This window comes from Mus musculus, chromosome X (genome assembly GCF_000001635.26).
Source record: "Mus musculus strain C57BL/6J chromosome X, GRCm38.p6 C57BL/6J".
NCBI lineage: Eukaryota > Metazoa > Chordata > Mammalia > Rodentia > Muridae > Mus > Mus musculus.
In genome coordinates this window covers 67,169,116-67,186,910 of record NC_000086.7, presented here as the reverse complement: position 1 = coordinate 67,186,910, position 17,795 = coordinate 67,169,116, and the positions used below count along the sequence as shown (strand labels likewise).

At 36.4% G+C, this 17,795-nt stretch overlaps 1 pseudogene; it reads left to right on the top strand.

The window, feature by feature from the left end:
* The first annotated feature begins 253 nt into the window (after positions 1-253).
* On the top strand, positions 254-17,298 carry Gm8312 (annotated as a pseudogene).
* The last annotated feature ends 497 nt before the right edge of the window (positions 17,299-17,795 follow it).

Sequence of the window (17,795 nt, the reverse complement as noted above, 5' to 3'; positions counted from 1 at the left end):
TTCAATCCCTTTTCTTTCTGCTACAATGCCTCCAGATTTGGAATAAAGTAGGCATGAAAAATATTTGAAAATAACTAAAAAAAAAAATCTATGTTTGGTCAGAGGTATGAGTAAAGACTAAAAGGCTTTCCTGTAGTAAGTGGCAAGTCTGTAATCTAGTATTGGGAGGGAGAAAAAGTATAATTTTAAGTACAATGAATTAGAAAGCCTCATGGAATGACCAGTGGAAAATGATTCAAAGTTGCTCTTAAACATGGTACTTGAACTTAAGAAAGTTTCAAGACAAAAGCATCAGTTTGGGTACATCTATGTTTCGGTAAGAATTATTTTAATTGGAGTCAATGAGATTACTGGGATGGAGCATGATATGGGCCCCACAAATTTCTTTTAATGATAAACCACCTCAGCTAGCATATTGGGACTTTTACCTAAGGTGTCTAGTCCACCTAAACAATTCAAATAATATTTATTAGAAAGTCTTATTACCTTTACACTAGAAATTGTTACAATCACTACTTTAAACAAAAGCATGCCTGTGAGATGAGAAATTAACAGATTGTAATACACATAGTTGGTTTGTTTTTCATGTTTGTTTTTTACGTTTTTTTTCATGGCTGAGCTGTGAACTGAAATCAGGCAGTTTGCCTACAGTAGTTGTAATCTTAAATGCTATAAGGTAGTTGTCCTTACTTCCAATATCAGATAAAATGAAATTGCCTCATAAATATTTGTTTTCTTGGAAGTTTAGAAACCAACTTATGACTCTCTTGTATTCCTCACCTTTTATCTTAGCCTATAGTTAATTTTATTACATAGGCTACAAGACAACCTGAGGTCTAAGCAAAAGAATGGATTGGGATTTCATTGAAATCACTATCCAAGGAACATAGTAACTGCAATTTTAATTTCATAACATATACTAGAACTGTGCTATACTACTAGGTAATCCCAATATACATGTAGTTTTGCTTTACGTGTCTTATTGTGAATATCCAGTTTATAGTAGTTTAGGTAAGGAATTTCCTCCATAGGCTCCTTAATTTGATAACTTGGTCTACAGTTGGTAATACAGTTTGGGGAGGTTTAATAAATGTGACCTTCCAAGTGAGGATGCTTCAATTCCATTTGGAAGGAAGAAGAAAATAATCAAAGGAGGCAGAGTGAGGGAGGTAGTGAGGACATGGAGGGGAAAAGGGAACATGACCAGGTATGAGGGGGTAGGGAGACAGAAGAGAAACCCTGAGGGCCATCAGAAAAAATGGAACTATGCAGTCCTTGGGGTAGGCAGGTGGGAGGGTCCTCTAGAAAATACCAGAGACCTGGGAGGTGAGAGACTCTCAAGACTTAAAGGGAGGAATGGACCTTAGATGAAATGCCCAACAGTGGGGAGAGGAACTTGTAGAGTCTACTTCCAGTAGAATGACAGGTCCTCAAATGGGGGGATGGGGTTGCTATCCCACAGGAAAACACTCTGACCCAGAATTGTTCCTGTCTAAAAGAACTGCAGGAACAAAAATGAGGAAGAACCTGGGGATCCATTTCAAGGGGTGGTTCCAAGGCCTTACACTATTACTGATGCTATGGTGTGCTTACAGACAGGAGTCTAGCATGGCTGCCCTCTGAGAGGCTCAACAAGCAGCTAGCTAAGAGAGACACAGATACTTACACCCAGCCAATGGGTAGAAGCTGGGGACCCCTGTGGTTGAATTAGGGAAAGGCTGGAAGAAGCTGAGGAGGAGACCAACTCCCTAGGGAGACCAGCAGTCTCAACTAACCGGGATTTCTGAGATCCCTCAGACACTGAGCCACCAACCAAGCAGCTAGTCTGAGGCCTGACACATATACAGCAGAGAACTGCCTGGTGTGGCCTCAATGAGAGAAAACTCACCTAACCCTTCAGAGCCTTGAGGCCCCAGGGAGTGGGGATGCCTTGTGGGGGTGGGGATGACATCTTCTTGAGGACAGGGCAGAGTAGGAATGGGATAGGGAACTCTGGGAGCGCAGACCAGGAGGGAGGGCAATGACTGTACTGTAAAAAAAAAAAAAAAAAAAAAAAAAAAAAAAAAAAAAAAAAAAAAAAAAAACAATAATAATAATAAAAAAGAAAAGAAAAGAAAAGAAAATTGATATGTTTGTTCTATGGGGTCAGGGGAAGAAATGTGGTCTTGTTGGAGGAACTGTTATTAGGATTGGGATTTACATGGTTAAAACTTTACCCTACTTTTAGTTCTCTCTTTCCTGCTTACAGATGAGGATGCTCTCAGTTTTCTGGTCTTGTCATCAAGCCTGACACTTATGCTTAGGCCCCCATCACTCTTGTACTATGATGGACTCTTATCCCTTTGGAACTGTAATCCCAAATGAACTGTTTCTTCTGTAAGTTGCCTTGTCCATGGTAATCAGCACAACAACAGAAAAGCAATTAATATATAGTTCTAGAGGAATGGCTTTCAGTCCTGGTAGCACTCCTAGAAAAATTTCATTATAAAATACCAATGCTCAGACTACTCCAAAGAGTATTTATATGAAAATCTCCTGGTACGATAAACAGGCATTGGTACATTTGATGTCCCCAAAATTATTTTTGTTTTGTATTTATCGATACTTTTCTTGTATGTATGTCTCTATCCTGCTTATGTGCTTGCTACCAGTGGAAGCCAGAAGAAGTCAGCTTATTCCATAATCAGTCATGTGGGTGCTGAGAATTGAAAGATGCTCCTTTGAGAAAGCAGCCACCATTCTTAACCACTGAGAAATTTCTCCACCCCACTGAGATTTCAGTGGGAAACAAGAAACCAGAATTAGTCAGAGGTTTCACCCGTGAAAATATTTGATTTGTCATATGAATATTTACTGTCAAACAGCAAGAAATGATATGGAAACTAATTTTATAAAACTTCACTTTGGCAACCCTGGTAAGAACAGTTGCAGCTTTAATTTCCCTAGAAGAAAGAGAAACAAATAAATACAATATTTGATTCTCAAACACTAAATATTGCTACATTGTTTCATAAAGGAACCTAGTGCAGCTACAAAATTACCAACCATAAAATTAGAGTCTTCAGTCCTCAAAGCAAATGGAATTTGAGTCCCTAAGTGGAGCAGTGTTGATCCATAATGACTGTTATTAGTTTCATCTTTATACTACAAAATATTTCGCTCACACTAGTTATTAGGTCTTAGCAATGCAGTCTGTCTCCATGACTCTTTTTAACACTGTATGGTATTTCTTTTATAGCCATCATCTGTGATGTGAGTGTGACAGGTGCTACTTATGGCAGCATAAGAAGCATAGTTGTTATCTCAAAGCCTCGTGGTTGATTTATTTAGAGATCTCTCTCTGAAATTAAATTCTATTTGAATACCATAGAACTAGATTTGCTTTACAGAAAAAGGACTATGAATGGCTATGCCAGTTTAAATCATTCCTAAAACCAAGAAAATATCTTAAATATGTAAATATCCCAAGATAGCTGAGGGACTAGGCCAGCCTAAGATTGGCTGATGAAAATATTTCCCAAGATTGATGATTCTGTTCTGAATAATGCATAATGTGTTCACCAGTGACCTGGAGTTTTTGTTCTTCTGTGGATCATGCATAGTCACATGACCTCTCTGGACTTCAAATGTTTGTTCTACAAAGTAGGGCCACTAAATCCTGCCCCGAATGGTTATTTGAAAATTAAAGATCATTGATTAAAAAAAAAAAAAGGAAGCTATCCAATTTACACTAAATATGGATTAATTTTATCAGTCAGCTACTCATAAATTCATTTAATCAACATTTTTTTAGAAACTTATGTATGTCTGGCCAGTAATTAAAACTAAACCAGACAAGAATGACAAAAAAAGTCTACAATTTTGAGACCAAAAGTTAAAAGTAAATTACACTGAAGATGTCAATGTCTTATAAACACAATAAAAAAATCAAAAAATGGAGATTGGGTATGTCAATGTAAGGATAGGAACAGCAATACCAACTTTATAGAGTTTTCAGGAATCTCAAAGGCTTCAGGGAGTCCCTGACCAGTTACCCTAGCCTGCTTCCTCCTCAAGCATATATGAAAAGTAAATCCTGCTGTAGGACGCTATCAAAATAGCCAGTTCCTCAGAAGAAGTAGAGACCAACTGAACTGCCTGGTACAGACAGAGACCAGCTGAGAAAAAAATACAAGGTACCTGGAAGAGACTAACACCACTTAAGTGGCATACAAGTTGTACCCTGAGCTCTAGGGTTGCAGATTTGGTGAGCTGTAACCCAGGATGAGGTGACTTTCTGATGACGCAGATGCTTTTAAGTTATTTGTGCTTCTGTAAGTAACCCCTTACCCATGTTACAGTGCCCAAGCCCAACAGAACACATTGGTTCACCAAGTTGAACACTGTTAGTATGTAGAGGAATTTTAATCCAGCCATATGGCTGCTCTGGTAAAGGATCACATCCAAAACTGTGATCCTGCCTGAATGCTGACCCACATTGGCTTACAGTTTGATTTGGCTAGAATACAGACACACCCTTAGTACACACCTTTCATCTCTAGCAATGGAGGTAAAGTTAGTTTGTAGAAAGAACCAGCCATGTTTGAAAGTGATGCCTAATTGAGAGGCAGACAAAGTGATAACTCAGAGAAAGAGTTAAGTCAGAGGTAAGATATGCCAAACTCACAGGAGAACAGGACAGGAAGTAGAGGTTACTTAAGAGGCAAGATAGAGGAAAGGGGGTGCTGTGTTTGTATGGAAGTCTTACAAGAAAATGTTGCAGAGAATAAGCAAGACACAGATGAAGACAGAATTAGCCAGAGAATGAGAATAAGTTTGGAATATTAGAACAGATTGCCAAAATTAGTAAGAGGCTAGGTAGAGAAATTCAGTCAGAAGCAGAGAAAAGCTGGGTTGAATTGGTCAGCTTGGAAGGAAAATTATATATAGCATCTAGTAGCTTCAAGGCCTAGGCCTAGGGATACATAGAAAAAGAAATGCTCTGGGATCAGCCCAAAGCCATGTATTCACATAGCTTGGGTATAACTCTCATCTCATCACTTTATCACAGAAAATAATTTTTAAAAAAAAGATATTTACAGTACTATCCTTAGTTTTTAGTTGCTTTAATTCTCTATCTGCAGTCAGTAGATATTTGCTCATGGCTCACTAAGAATAATATTACACAATGAGGAATGAGCCATACGTATCACTAGAAAAATAATCGAGTCAGAGGAAACTAGAAGTCAGTAGCTTGGCTTCTACACCAATGACATTTATTTCACTGAATAAAAGTGTTACTGTGGATGCTTACTACACAAAAGCAGTATAGACAATGCATAACTAAATAGATGTCATATTCCAATCAAACCACTTGAAAACCCATTGATATTCTTTATTTAATATGTTGTTTTGTGTTTTTATAAACTTTATTTGTATGAGTGTTTTGACTATACTTAGGTATGGTTATCATGGGTGTGCTTATTTCCAGTGTAGGTCAGAAACTGGCATCAGATCCCTTGGTACGATAATTATGGGTGGTTGTCAACCATCATGTGCACGTAGGAAACCAGACTCAGGTCCTCCACAAAACAAGCAAGTGCTTTTAACGCCTGAACCTTTTCTCCAATCTTGAATTTTTAATTATTTTTGTGTAATGAAACTCTCTGGATTTTCAAATATTAAACTGTACTTTTAATTTTCATAGCTTATGAAAGTCATGTGTAAGTAGACAAAAGACAATTCAAAAGACAAGAGTTAGCTCCTGGGCCACACTTTACTGAAGCCTCTATATAATGGCAATAGAGGAGTTTTAAAGATATGTTTGATGACTACTTCAGCAATGTAAGGCATATGCTTTTCTTCTTAGAATCATTGATAAAGTATAATATGAAGATAGTTTCCTCAGTATCATTGATTAATTTGGTAATTTCTATTTTAGGAATCTGTTTCTATACAATAATTTTCAAATATTTTGTCTATAATTTGTTTAAAACTACCTCCAATAATCCCTACTTCATCTGTCTTTTATCCATTTTCATTATTTCTTTGTAATATTGTTGTTGGTGGATGTGGTATATATTTAAAATTCATGAAAAACATTGAATCTGTAATGAAATGTCTTTATCACCAAGAAAAGTTAAAGCCATGATTTAACTTTATTACCTGGTATCTGTCTAGAAATTTGTCTATTTCATCCGGGTTTTCCAGTTTTATTGAGTATAGCCTTTTATAGTAGGATCTGATGGTGTTTTGGATTTCTTCAGGATCTGTTGCTATGTCTCCCTTTTCATTTATGATTTTGTTAATAAGGATGCTGACCCTGTGCCCTCTAGTGAGTTTGGCTAAGGGTTTATCTATCTTGTTGATTTTCTCAAAGAACCAGCTCCTCGTTTGGTTGATTCTTTGAATAGTTCTTGTTTCCATTTGGTTGATTTCACCCCTGAGTTTGATTATTTCCTGACTTCTACTCCTCTTGGGTGAATTTGCTTCCTTTTGTTCTAGAGCTTTTAGGTGTGTTGTCAAGCTGTTAGTGTGTGCTCTCTCTAGTTTCTTTTTGGAGGCACTCAGAGATATGAGTTTTCCTCTTAGGAATGCTTTCATTGTGTCCCATAAGTTTTCATAGCCAACTCCGTGCCCAAGGTGACCCAGTGCTGGTGCTGACCAAAAGGGACTTGTGACCCTGGTTAGACCAGGTTTTCTGCTTCCCTAATGCTGTCTCATGTCCCGCGCGATTGGATTGGAACAGAAGTTGTGTTCAACTCACCAGAGGTCCTAAGATTGCGTGGAGACTCCTCTAGGAACCTTGGGGGTGTCCGCAGACTGCGCGCCCAGGTCCAAAACTTTTTATTATGCAGATTCTCTATCTTTAATTTTGTGGTTCTTATCCTTCCTAAACTTAAACTCTTAACCATAAGATCAATGTTTCATCATCATCTAAACAATCATCTCACCTTTGAAGGTAATGTTCTGTACTGATGATATGTGGAAATGATTATTAATTGAAAAATACATGAAGACTTCATAAACCTCTTTAATTTAATTCTTTTTGATATATAGAACCAATGTTTAATGCTTATTTCAAATATGCTAGAACAAAATATGTCAAAAAAAAAGGTGGAGGCAAGGAGATAGGAGAAACAACTACAGGGAAAGTCAACCAAAATAAAGTAAAAGGAGAATAAATAAACACGGTGCTTTGTAAGAAAATTAAAATAGCTAAATAAAAAATGTAAAATAACAGTGATCCTTGAGCTTTTGGAAGGAAGTAGAAGAATGATATAGATATTCTGTTTAAGACTGACTATTTTACAACATCATATTTTCTGCACCTTGACCAGTTGTTGGTATTTATGTTCATTTCTATCTATAGCAAAAAAGAAGCTTCTCTTATGACGATTGGAAGATGTTCTGATCTATGATTATAGCAACAAATCATTAAAAGTCTGTTTAACAATATGTCCAGAATAATACTAGCAGTTTGTCCACTAGGAATTATGACTTTTCTAGACACAGTTTCTTGGTTCCAATAACAGTGTCAAGTACAGGGTTTATCTTGTAGAGAGGACTTTAATTCCAACTAGAAAGTGATTTATAACTCCCATGATATTCATACTACTATTGGACTAGTGAAAGTGTTTTACCAAGACAAATATTATTTTACTTTGCTTGATTCACAGCTTGATAAGATTGATGGTTAATTTTATCTTCTGAGAGTATGCATAGCCCTTTTCACTACCATGGAAGCTAGTAGAGATGATGCTTACAGGTTAGTTCCAGATTGATTTCTCCCTGTTTCATGATTCAAGTATATGGAGTCTTCAGTAATAGGACCGCAACCAATAGTTGCTTGAGGGTAACTAAAAATATTGGTATTAACTTGGAATATTTGGGAGTCTATGGGACATCACACTCAACAATATCAAAAGAGTTAATCAATTCCTGTATCAGATTTTTTATTTGATCACTCGCTATGTCTTGGAGAAGTATCCTTTCATGCCAATCTTATTATAATTCTATTTACATTATTTTTGTATACATATATGTGTATATTTAAGAAGCTTCTAAAGCAGTAGTATGTTTCCACATGATGTTCTCAAAAGGCCTATACTGTAAGTTATCTAACAATTATGAGAGCCAGGAGTGGTGGGTTAACAAAAAAAAATGTTTGTTTGTTTGTTTGTTTTTTATACACAGCAGAGCAGTTGCACATATGAATTCACGTTATTGTAATGGTATGCACAAGACCTATGTTGGATAAAACCAGATATCTCAGCATGAAGAAAGGAGATAAGTGTAAAGTCTCACCATGGAGTTATTGACAGTTGATAGCTTCTGGGAAGGGTAAAATTCATTTTCTCTAAGAACATAGCCCCTGATAAGTCAGTCAACTCCAGTGAAAGATCATAGGTAAAAGAACATATGGGCAGCACAAATTGGACTTGAATGGTTTAAAAATTGAAGACACAAAGTTAGTTGTGTAGTGTAGAAGCTTAGATCTAGGAAGAGCTAGAGAAGATGGTATGAATATTATAAAAATATATTTTATCAAATTATTAAATAGTTAACAGTATACCTAACTCAAGGTTCTGTGAAAAATGAAAAATTCAAAGAAGGATTGAGACACCAAATATTGGGATAGGAAAAATATTTAGCAAAGACATTTAAGAAGAGAGAATAAAATTAGCTTGGTGTTAAATTCAATTAATTAACAAAAACATGGGTAACAGAATATGAGAGGCATTAGTACAATTAATGTTAAAGTCTGCAAATATTATATGGACAAATTGTTTCATCACAGTTTGAGCATGAGTAGGGAGAGAAAAATGGTTTCTTCTCTTTTTTATTTCCTACTGATTAGTTTGTGTCAAGGAAATTGACTCTTCCATAATGTCATAATGCATTGTTCCATAATTTCTACAGCTCTGGTAGTTATATCCCTTTAGCATGAGATCAGGAATTTTATGGAAATCTGATATTGGAAGGAAACATCCGCATCCCTCACTCGATGCTCTGTCTTCTGCTGGAGGTGGGCTTTACAGTTCCCTCTCCCCACTATAGGGCATTTCATCTAATGTCCCTCCCTTTGAGTCCTAAGGGTTTCTCACCTCCCAGGTCTCTGGTATATTCTGGAAGGTCCCCCTACCTCCTACCTCCTGAGGTTGCCTGCTTTCATTCTTTCTGCTGGCCCTCAGGGCTTCAGTGCTTTTCCTTCTGCCAATATCAAATCAGGTTCACCTCTCCACCCCCATTCCCCCACCTTGTCCACTTTTCCTCCCAGGTCCCTTCCTCCCACTTGTGATTGTTTTCTTCTCCCTCCTAAGTGGGACTGAGGCAACCTCACTGGGGCCCTTCAGCTTGTTGATCATTTTGAGTTCTATGAACTGTATCTTGGATATTTTGTACTTTTTTTTAACTTTTTTTTGGGGGGGGGTAATATCTACTTATTAGTGAGTACATACCATGCATGTCTTTTGGGCCTGAGTTACTTCACTCAGGATGATATTATCTAGTTCCATCCATTTGCCTCCCAAACTCAGGATGTCCTAGTTCTTAATAGCTGAGTAGTATTCCATTGTGTAAATGAACTACATTTTCTGTATCAATTCTTCTGTCATGGGACATCTGTTGTTTTTGTTTTTGCTTTTTTTCTCTCTCTTTTCCCTTTTCTTTTTTTCTTTTCTTTTCTTTTCTTTTCTTTTCTTTTCTTTTCTTTCTTTCTTTCTTTCTTTCTTTCTTTCTTTCTTTCTTTCTTTTTTTTTCCAGCTTCTGGCCATCACAAACAAGGCCGTTCTGAACATAATGGAACATGGTGCCCCTATGGCATGGTGGGACATCTTTTGGATATATTCCCAAGAGTGGTATTGCTGTATTTTCAGGTAGATATGTTTCTAATTTTGTGAGGAGCTTCTAGATTGATTTTGAGAGTGGTTGTACCAGTTTGCAATTCCACCAGCAATGGAGAAGTATTCCTCTTTCTCCAAATCCTCTCCGATATGTCTTATCGCCTGAGGTTTTGATCTTAGCCATTCTGATTGGTGTAAGGTAAATAGCAGGGTCCTTTTGATTTGTATTTCTTTGATCACTAAGGACTTTGAACATTTCTTTAGGCGTTTCACAGCCATTCTAGATTCCTTTTGTATACAATCATACAATATATTCTGATTATGATTTTCCTTCCCCCAACTCCTCCAGATCTTTGCTACCTCCCTTTACATATATCTAACATTTTTCTCTTGTCTTATAAAGTGAACAGAAATATAAACCAATAATAAATTGTGATACAATTAAAACATCATGGAATAAAACAAAACAAGCAATCTAAAACAAAACAAGCTGGGCATTGGTGAAGCACTCCTTTAATTCCAGCACTTGGGAGGCAGAGGCAGGCAGATTTCTGAGTTTGAAGCCAGTCTGGTATACAAAGTGAGTTACAGGAGGAGCCAGGGCTACATAGAAAAGCCCTGTCTCAAAAAAACAAACAAACAAACAAACAAAAAACAAACAAACAAACAAATAAAAACCACCACCACAACAACAAACAAACAAACACATACCACCAGAAACAGATGTTGGGACACACACATTGACACAGAGAAGTCTTCCAAAACTGGAAGGCATAATTTATATACAAAGTGTTTGGCTAATTTTGCATTGACAATCTGCTGATTCGCATGGGACCTGCCTTTAAGGAGTAGTTTGTATACCCAGTGAGACTCCATTTGAAAACTTAGTTTCTGATTTAGGGATGGAGGCTTGTGCCTACTTCCACTGACAATTGCTGGGACCCCCATCTGGGCCACATTCCTGTGGGTTCTTTGCATGGTTGCACAGTTTTTGTGAGATCATATGTGATATTATCCCGTCATTTTTAAAAGGCATTCTTTTCTTCATATCATCCATCACCTCTGGTTCTGACAGTATTTCTGCCTATCCTTCTAATTCCTGAGGTCAAGGATTTGATGGAGGTATCCCATTTAGGACTGAATGTTTCAAGGTCTCTCACTAACTGCACATTCTTTTCAAAATTATTACAGGAAATTGATTTTTTTCCTCAGTAATGGATGGGTTTGTTACTGTGTGGTAATGGAAACATTGAAATGGAGAGCTAAACAGCCGTAGTCACATGATATTTTTTTATTTGATTCATTCAGGGAGTCAGGGAAGCCCACACTCTGCTACATTTTATTATCCCTTCTCTCTACAAGTAAATTCAATTAGTGCTTAAAAGGCATGGCTAGCAACATCAAATTTATTGATCCTTGGTCCATTGGAAGAGCAGCCAGTGCTCTTAACCACTGAGCCATCTTTGTAGCATTTATGGATAGCTCAATCTTTAGCCATTTCAGCAAAATGGCAAACATTTATGTATATTTCTAGCCTATTAGTTGAATATAAATGTGTAAAGAACAAAATCATTGGAATCAAACTAGATTAGAACATGGAAGCGTTTCTTAAATAACAATAATAGTCATGCTCTTGTCATAGATATAGAGCTTCAGTCTGTGATTCAGTGGTTCTTTACACTTCCATGTCATGCCATCATCCTCCAGCTTATGAGTAAATGGTTACAGTATTTACTGTTGCCACATATAACTAACTATTCCATACTACAAATGTAAAATAGGATCCGCATGCACTTGAATATGGTATAATGTAAAAGAAAAAATGAAAAACAAACAAAACAAAACAATTGAGTGTTCTTACTCTTCACTGCTAAGTAGAGTCTCTTTCTAATACTCATTGACCATAATGATATCACAAAAGGAATCTTAAAGAAAGGTATATGGGAAATACTTGATTAGGCCATTAAGATATTATAAATGAGATGTAAGAAATCCTGAATCCTCAGTTTCCTTCTTTAGCCTAACTGATGAGTCTGAAACAAATTCAAACAAAGGTGGCCATGTGATCATTGAAATTAGAGATTTTTTTTTGTTCTGAACTGATGCATGCATCTCAACTTATATTGGAAGAAAAAATATTATCAAAGAAATACACAATAAAATTCTTGCAAAATGATTCTAAGAACACCTCAAAAAGATCACACAAAATGATCAAGTAGGCTTCATCCCAGAGGTGCAGGGGTGGTTTAATATCCAGAAATGCATCAATGTAATCCACTATGTAAACAAACTCGAAGGAAAAAAAAATGCATGATCATATGATTAGATGCTGAGAAAGCATTTGACAAAATTCAACACCCTTCATGATAAAAGTCTTGGAAAGATCAGGAATTCAAGAGCCATACATAAACATAGTAATAGCAATATACAGAAAACAAGTAGCCAACATCAAACTAAATGGAGAGAAACTTGAAGCAATCACACTAAAAATCTTGGAATAGACAAGACTGGCCACTCTCTCCCTGCCTATTCAATATTGTACTCGAAGTTCTAGCCAGAGCAATTAGACAGCAAAATGTTGTCAAAGGTATAGAAATTGTAAAGAAAGAAGTTAAAATATGACTATAGATAATAAGATAGTATACTTAAGTGACCCCAAAAATTCCAGCAGAGAACTCCTAAACCTGACAAACAACTTCAGCAAAGTGTCTAGATATAAAATTAACTCCAACGAATTAGTATACTTCTTATAATCAAAGGATAAACAGGCTGACAAAGAAATTAGGGAAACAACACCTTTTACATTAGTCACAAATAATATAAAACACCTTGGTGTGACTCTAACCAAACAAGAGAAAATCTGAATGATAACAACTTCCAGCCTCTGAAGAAAGAAATCAAATAAGATCACAGATGGAAAGATGTTCCATGATCATGAATTGGCAGGATTAATATAGTCAAAATGGCCATCTTGCTGAAAGCAACCTACAGATTTAATGCAATCTCCATCAAAATTCCAAATCAGTTCTTCATAGTTAGAAAGAGCAATTTGAAAATTCATTTGGAAAAAAAACAAAATCCCAGGATAGCAAAAACTATTCTCTACAATAAAAGAACTTCTGGGGGGAAATCCCCATCCCTGACTTCAAGCTGTATTACCAGTAATAGTTAAAAGAAACTGTATGATATTGGTACAGAGACAGGCAGGTAGATCAATGGAATAGGATTGAAGAACCAGAAATAAACCCACATACCTATAGTCTTTGACAAAGGGGCTAAAAACATCCAGTGGAAAAACAACAGCATTTTCAAGAAATGGTGCTGGTTCAACTGGTGGTCAGCATGTAGAAGAATGCACATCGATCCATGCTTATCTCCTTGCAGGTAAGCTCAAGTCCAAGTGGATTAAGGACCTCCACATAAAACCAGATAATACTGAATATAATAGAAGAGAAAGTGGGGAAGAGCCTCAAACACATGGGCACAGGGGAAATTTTCCTGAACAGAACACTAATGGCTTATGCTCTAAGATTAATAATTGACAAATGGGACCTCATAAAACTGCAACGCTTCTGTAAGGCAAAGGATACTGCCAATAGGACAAAATGGGAACCAACAGATTGTGAAAAGATCTTTACCAACCCTACATCTGATAGATGGCTAATATCCAATATATATAAAGAACTCAAGAAGTTAGACTACAAAGAATCAAATAACCCTATTAAAAATGGGGTACAGAGCTAAACAAAGAATTCTCCCTGAGGAATTCTGAATGACTAAGAAGCACCTAAAGAAATGTTCAAATATCCTTAGTCATCAGGGAAATGCAAATAAAAACAACCCTGAGATAAAGCCTCCTCACAGGAGTCAGAATGGCTAAGACCAAAAACTCAGGTAAGAGCAGATTCTGTCAAGGATATGGAGAAAGGGGTAATACTCCTCTACTGTTGGTGGGATTGTAAGTTGGTAGAACCACTCTGAAAATCAGTCTGGTGGTTCCTCAGAAAATTAGACATAGTGCAACCTGAGGACCCAGCTATACCACTCCTGGGCATATACCAAAAAGATTCTCCAACATATAATAAAGTTACATGCTTCACTATGTTCATAGCAGCCTTATTTATAATAGCCAGAAGCTGGAAAGAACCCAGATGTCCTTCAACAGAGAAATGGATACAGAAAATGTGGTACATTTATACAATGGAGTACTACTCATCTATTAAAAACAATGAATTTATGAAATTCTTAGGCAAATGGATGGAACTAGAAAAAATCCACCTGACATGGTATGTACTCACTGATAAGTGGATATTAGTCCCAAACCTCAGAATTCCCATGACATAATTCACAGACCACATGAAGCTCAAGAAGAAGGAAGATCAAAGTGTGGGTGCTTTTGTCCTTCACAGAAAGGGGAACAAAATACTCACAGGAGCAAATATGTAGACAAAGTGTGGAGCAGAGACTGAAGGAAAGGCCATTCATAAACTGCCCCACCTGGGGATCGATCTCATATACAGTCACCAAACCCAGACAGTATTGTGTATGCCAAACAAGTGATTGCTGGCAAGAGCCTGATATAGCTGTCTCCTGAGAGGCTCTGCCAGAACCTGACAAATATAAGGACGATGCTCACAGCCAACCAGTGGAGTGATCAAGGGGACCCCAATGGAGGAGTTAAAGAAAGAACTGAAGGAGCTGAAGTGGTTTGCAACATAATAGGAAGAACAGCAATATCAACCAACCAGGCCACTCAGACCTCCCAGGGACTAAACCACCAAACAAAGAGTACACATAGAATGATCCATGGTTCAGGCAGCATATGTAGCAGAGGATGAACGTATTGGATATCAATGGGTATAGAGGTCCTAGGTCCTGTGAAAGCTTGATGCCACGGTGTAGGGGAATGGCTGGGCAAGAAGGTGGAATTGGGTGCGTGGGTGGGGGAGTATCCTCCTAGAATCAGGGGAGGTGAATGGAATAAGGGGATTGTAGAGGGGAAACTGGGAAATAAGATAACATTTGAAATGTAAATAAATAAAATATACAATTAAATAAAACAAATCTCTACCAGAAACAAGTCATAAAGCAACATGAAGCATTTTTTTCAAATTGTTTGATGTGTAATAATAGCAAGATCTAGCTATTTCAACTGCCAAATGAATAGAAAAAAAAGAAAAAAAAACACAGAAAATGGCAAACAATACCTTTCTTTTTACCTTGTCAAATCCAAATTCCCCAGACCTTTGAACAAAGGTTCAGTATCTTTGAGATAGATGAATTCATTATATTCTCCTCCTTTGAGTGTTGAAATAAGGGCCCAATGTCTATACTCAAGGTAAATTGTCTTCAATTCTGTATTCTTTAACTCTTACTCTCTAAAATATAAAACCAAGAAAGAGGAAATCTAAGATTATATTATTTAAATCATCTATTTCTCTTTCTCTGTCTATCCATCTGTCTATCTCTTTCCCTCCCCCTTTCTCTCTCTCTCTCCTTCTCTCTCTCTCTCTCTCTCTCTCTCTCTCTCTCTCTCTCTCTCTCTCTCTCTCACACACACACACACACACATACACACACACACATAGTATGAAAAAAGTCATGATCTATGAATTCAAACAAAAATTGATAAGTAGGCAAAAAGTCAAATATTCCAAAGAATCAAAACCATTCCCAAACAGAACAATTATAGGGTTTGCAGCTCAATAGGAAATATTTCTTTAAGAAATTAGTAAATTCACATTGCATAATGATAGAGGTGAAATAAGCTCACAGTGAGCTCAAAAATCCACAAAATATGAAGAGGTTTTATAGCCTTACAGACAGCAATTTTAAAGATAGTAAGATTTGATGAAAACATGATTTATTTCACTATGTATGGACATATAGAAATACATAAAGTTTCTATGTCTCCACAAATATCAAAGAATTCCACATCAAATGTTTAAATAATTCTACAAGAAATGTGAAAATGTAGGGATGTTATGCTCCTGATGCGTTTGACTGGTCATGTTAAATTAACCTCTTCCTTAATCAAATCAAAATGATATTTGTATTATTTGTGTTGAGAGTTATTATTAGTGTGCTGATGTTTTCTAATACCTTTACACATTACTTTTCCAATGTAAAAGGTTTTCCTGGTTCTTTTATAATAGCAGAATTTCCTCATGCTTATCATATTTTATTGATTTCATTTTAGCTTTTATTTAGTATATTTATATTTCTAAGTACACATTAATTGAATTAAATACTAACTTAATTTTGCTCTAACAATATCTTGTTTAACTTGTGATATTTTAAAATGTTACAATGATAATCTCTGTCAAAATAATAGTCCATGACCATCACAGTAATTACCGTTCCCAAAGAATGATAAGGACTTGCTTTTACATAATGACTTTTTCAGTGGGCAAAGAAGTTGCTGTAGCAATGGCTAAATGGTTTTGACCTCTGCAAGGCATGTATTCTGTTAGACCACATTCTAGTGTATTATTGGGTCTCTGTGACCTAAAAAAGAACAATGGTAATTGTCGTAATTTGCAGTCATTTTGTTAGATGTAATTTTCTTATTTATATGTTTCTAAGGAAGTTAGAGTTATCTCTCCTAATATGAACATTACACAGTATTATTGAGAAGAATTTATAAAAGAAATAAAGAATAAAGACTCATTAGCAAAACTAAACATTGTTCCTGTTTTACAGCCATTGCTCTGTTGTAATAATCACCTTCATCCTATTTATGCATCCCCTTAGAATGTTTTAAACCATATTCAAAATAAAATGGATCATACTCTCTTTTCCTCTAGCATGCTAGCCATGATCCTATTGGCATCATAGGCTGAAGCTCTATAGGGTATTACCAGTATTATAAAAACAAAACTATACCCAAAGTCTTACTTCTATCAAAAAGTCCCTGACGCTAAGATCCACATCTTTGACTTGGGACAGAAGACAGAAGTTGATGACTTCTTACATTGTGGCCATATGGATTCAGATGAATATAAACAACTGTCTTCTGAGGCACTCAAGGCTTTCTTTATTTGTACCAACAAATACTTGGTGAAGAGTTCTAGCAAGAATGGCTTTCTCATTGGAGTGAAGCCTCATCTTTTCTATGTCATCAGAATCAACACAAAGCTGTCCTGTGCTAGGGATGACATGCTCCAGACAGGTATGCAGGGTGTCTTTGGGAAGGCCCAGGGCACAGCGGCTAGGGTTCACATTGGCCAGGTCATCATGCCATCTACACCAAGCTATAGAATAAGGAACATTTAACCGAGGCTCTGCACTGAGTCAAATTCAAGTTCCCTGGCCACCAGAAGATTCATGTCTTAAAAAATGGGGCTTAGCCAAGTTTAATTCAGAAAGATTTGAGGACATTATTGCTGAGAAATGGCTTATTTCTGAATGCTGTAGTCTTGAATATATCACCAATCACAGTCCCCTGGACAAGTGGAGAGCCGTATGTTCCTGAGGAGTTTCCACAGTGCTCCCCTATACCCTACCTAATCATGTTCCGCAATAAATTTCACATCAGTCTTCTTTAGAAAGTGAATCACATTGAATATATCATAATATATCTAATATAATTTATTACCACACAAAATTGTAATTCATTACATTATTTTAAATTCGAATTTGAAATTTAGAGAATGTTTTTTACTTCACTGCATGTTTTCATCATTGTAGTAAGCATATGATCTTGGCTTACTTTATGTTTTTATTTCTTTGTTTTTACAGGTGTTTAATCTTTTTCCTTTAGATCTGAACATGTCCTTATAAAATATATTCTTGTTGGATATTTATTGGAGTAAAATATATACTGTGGAATTCATTTTTTTTTATGCATCACCATTCCCATACCCCTACTTACTCCCTCTCTCACTCAGTTCCAGCTTTCCACACACTTCTGAAGACTATTTTGTTTCCCTTTCTGAGTGAGATTTACACATCCTTGGGCCTTTCTTATTA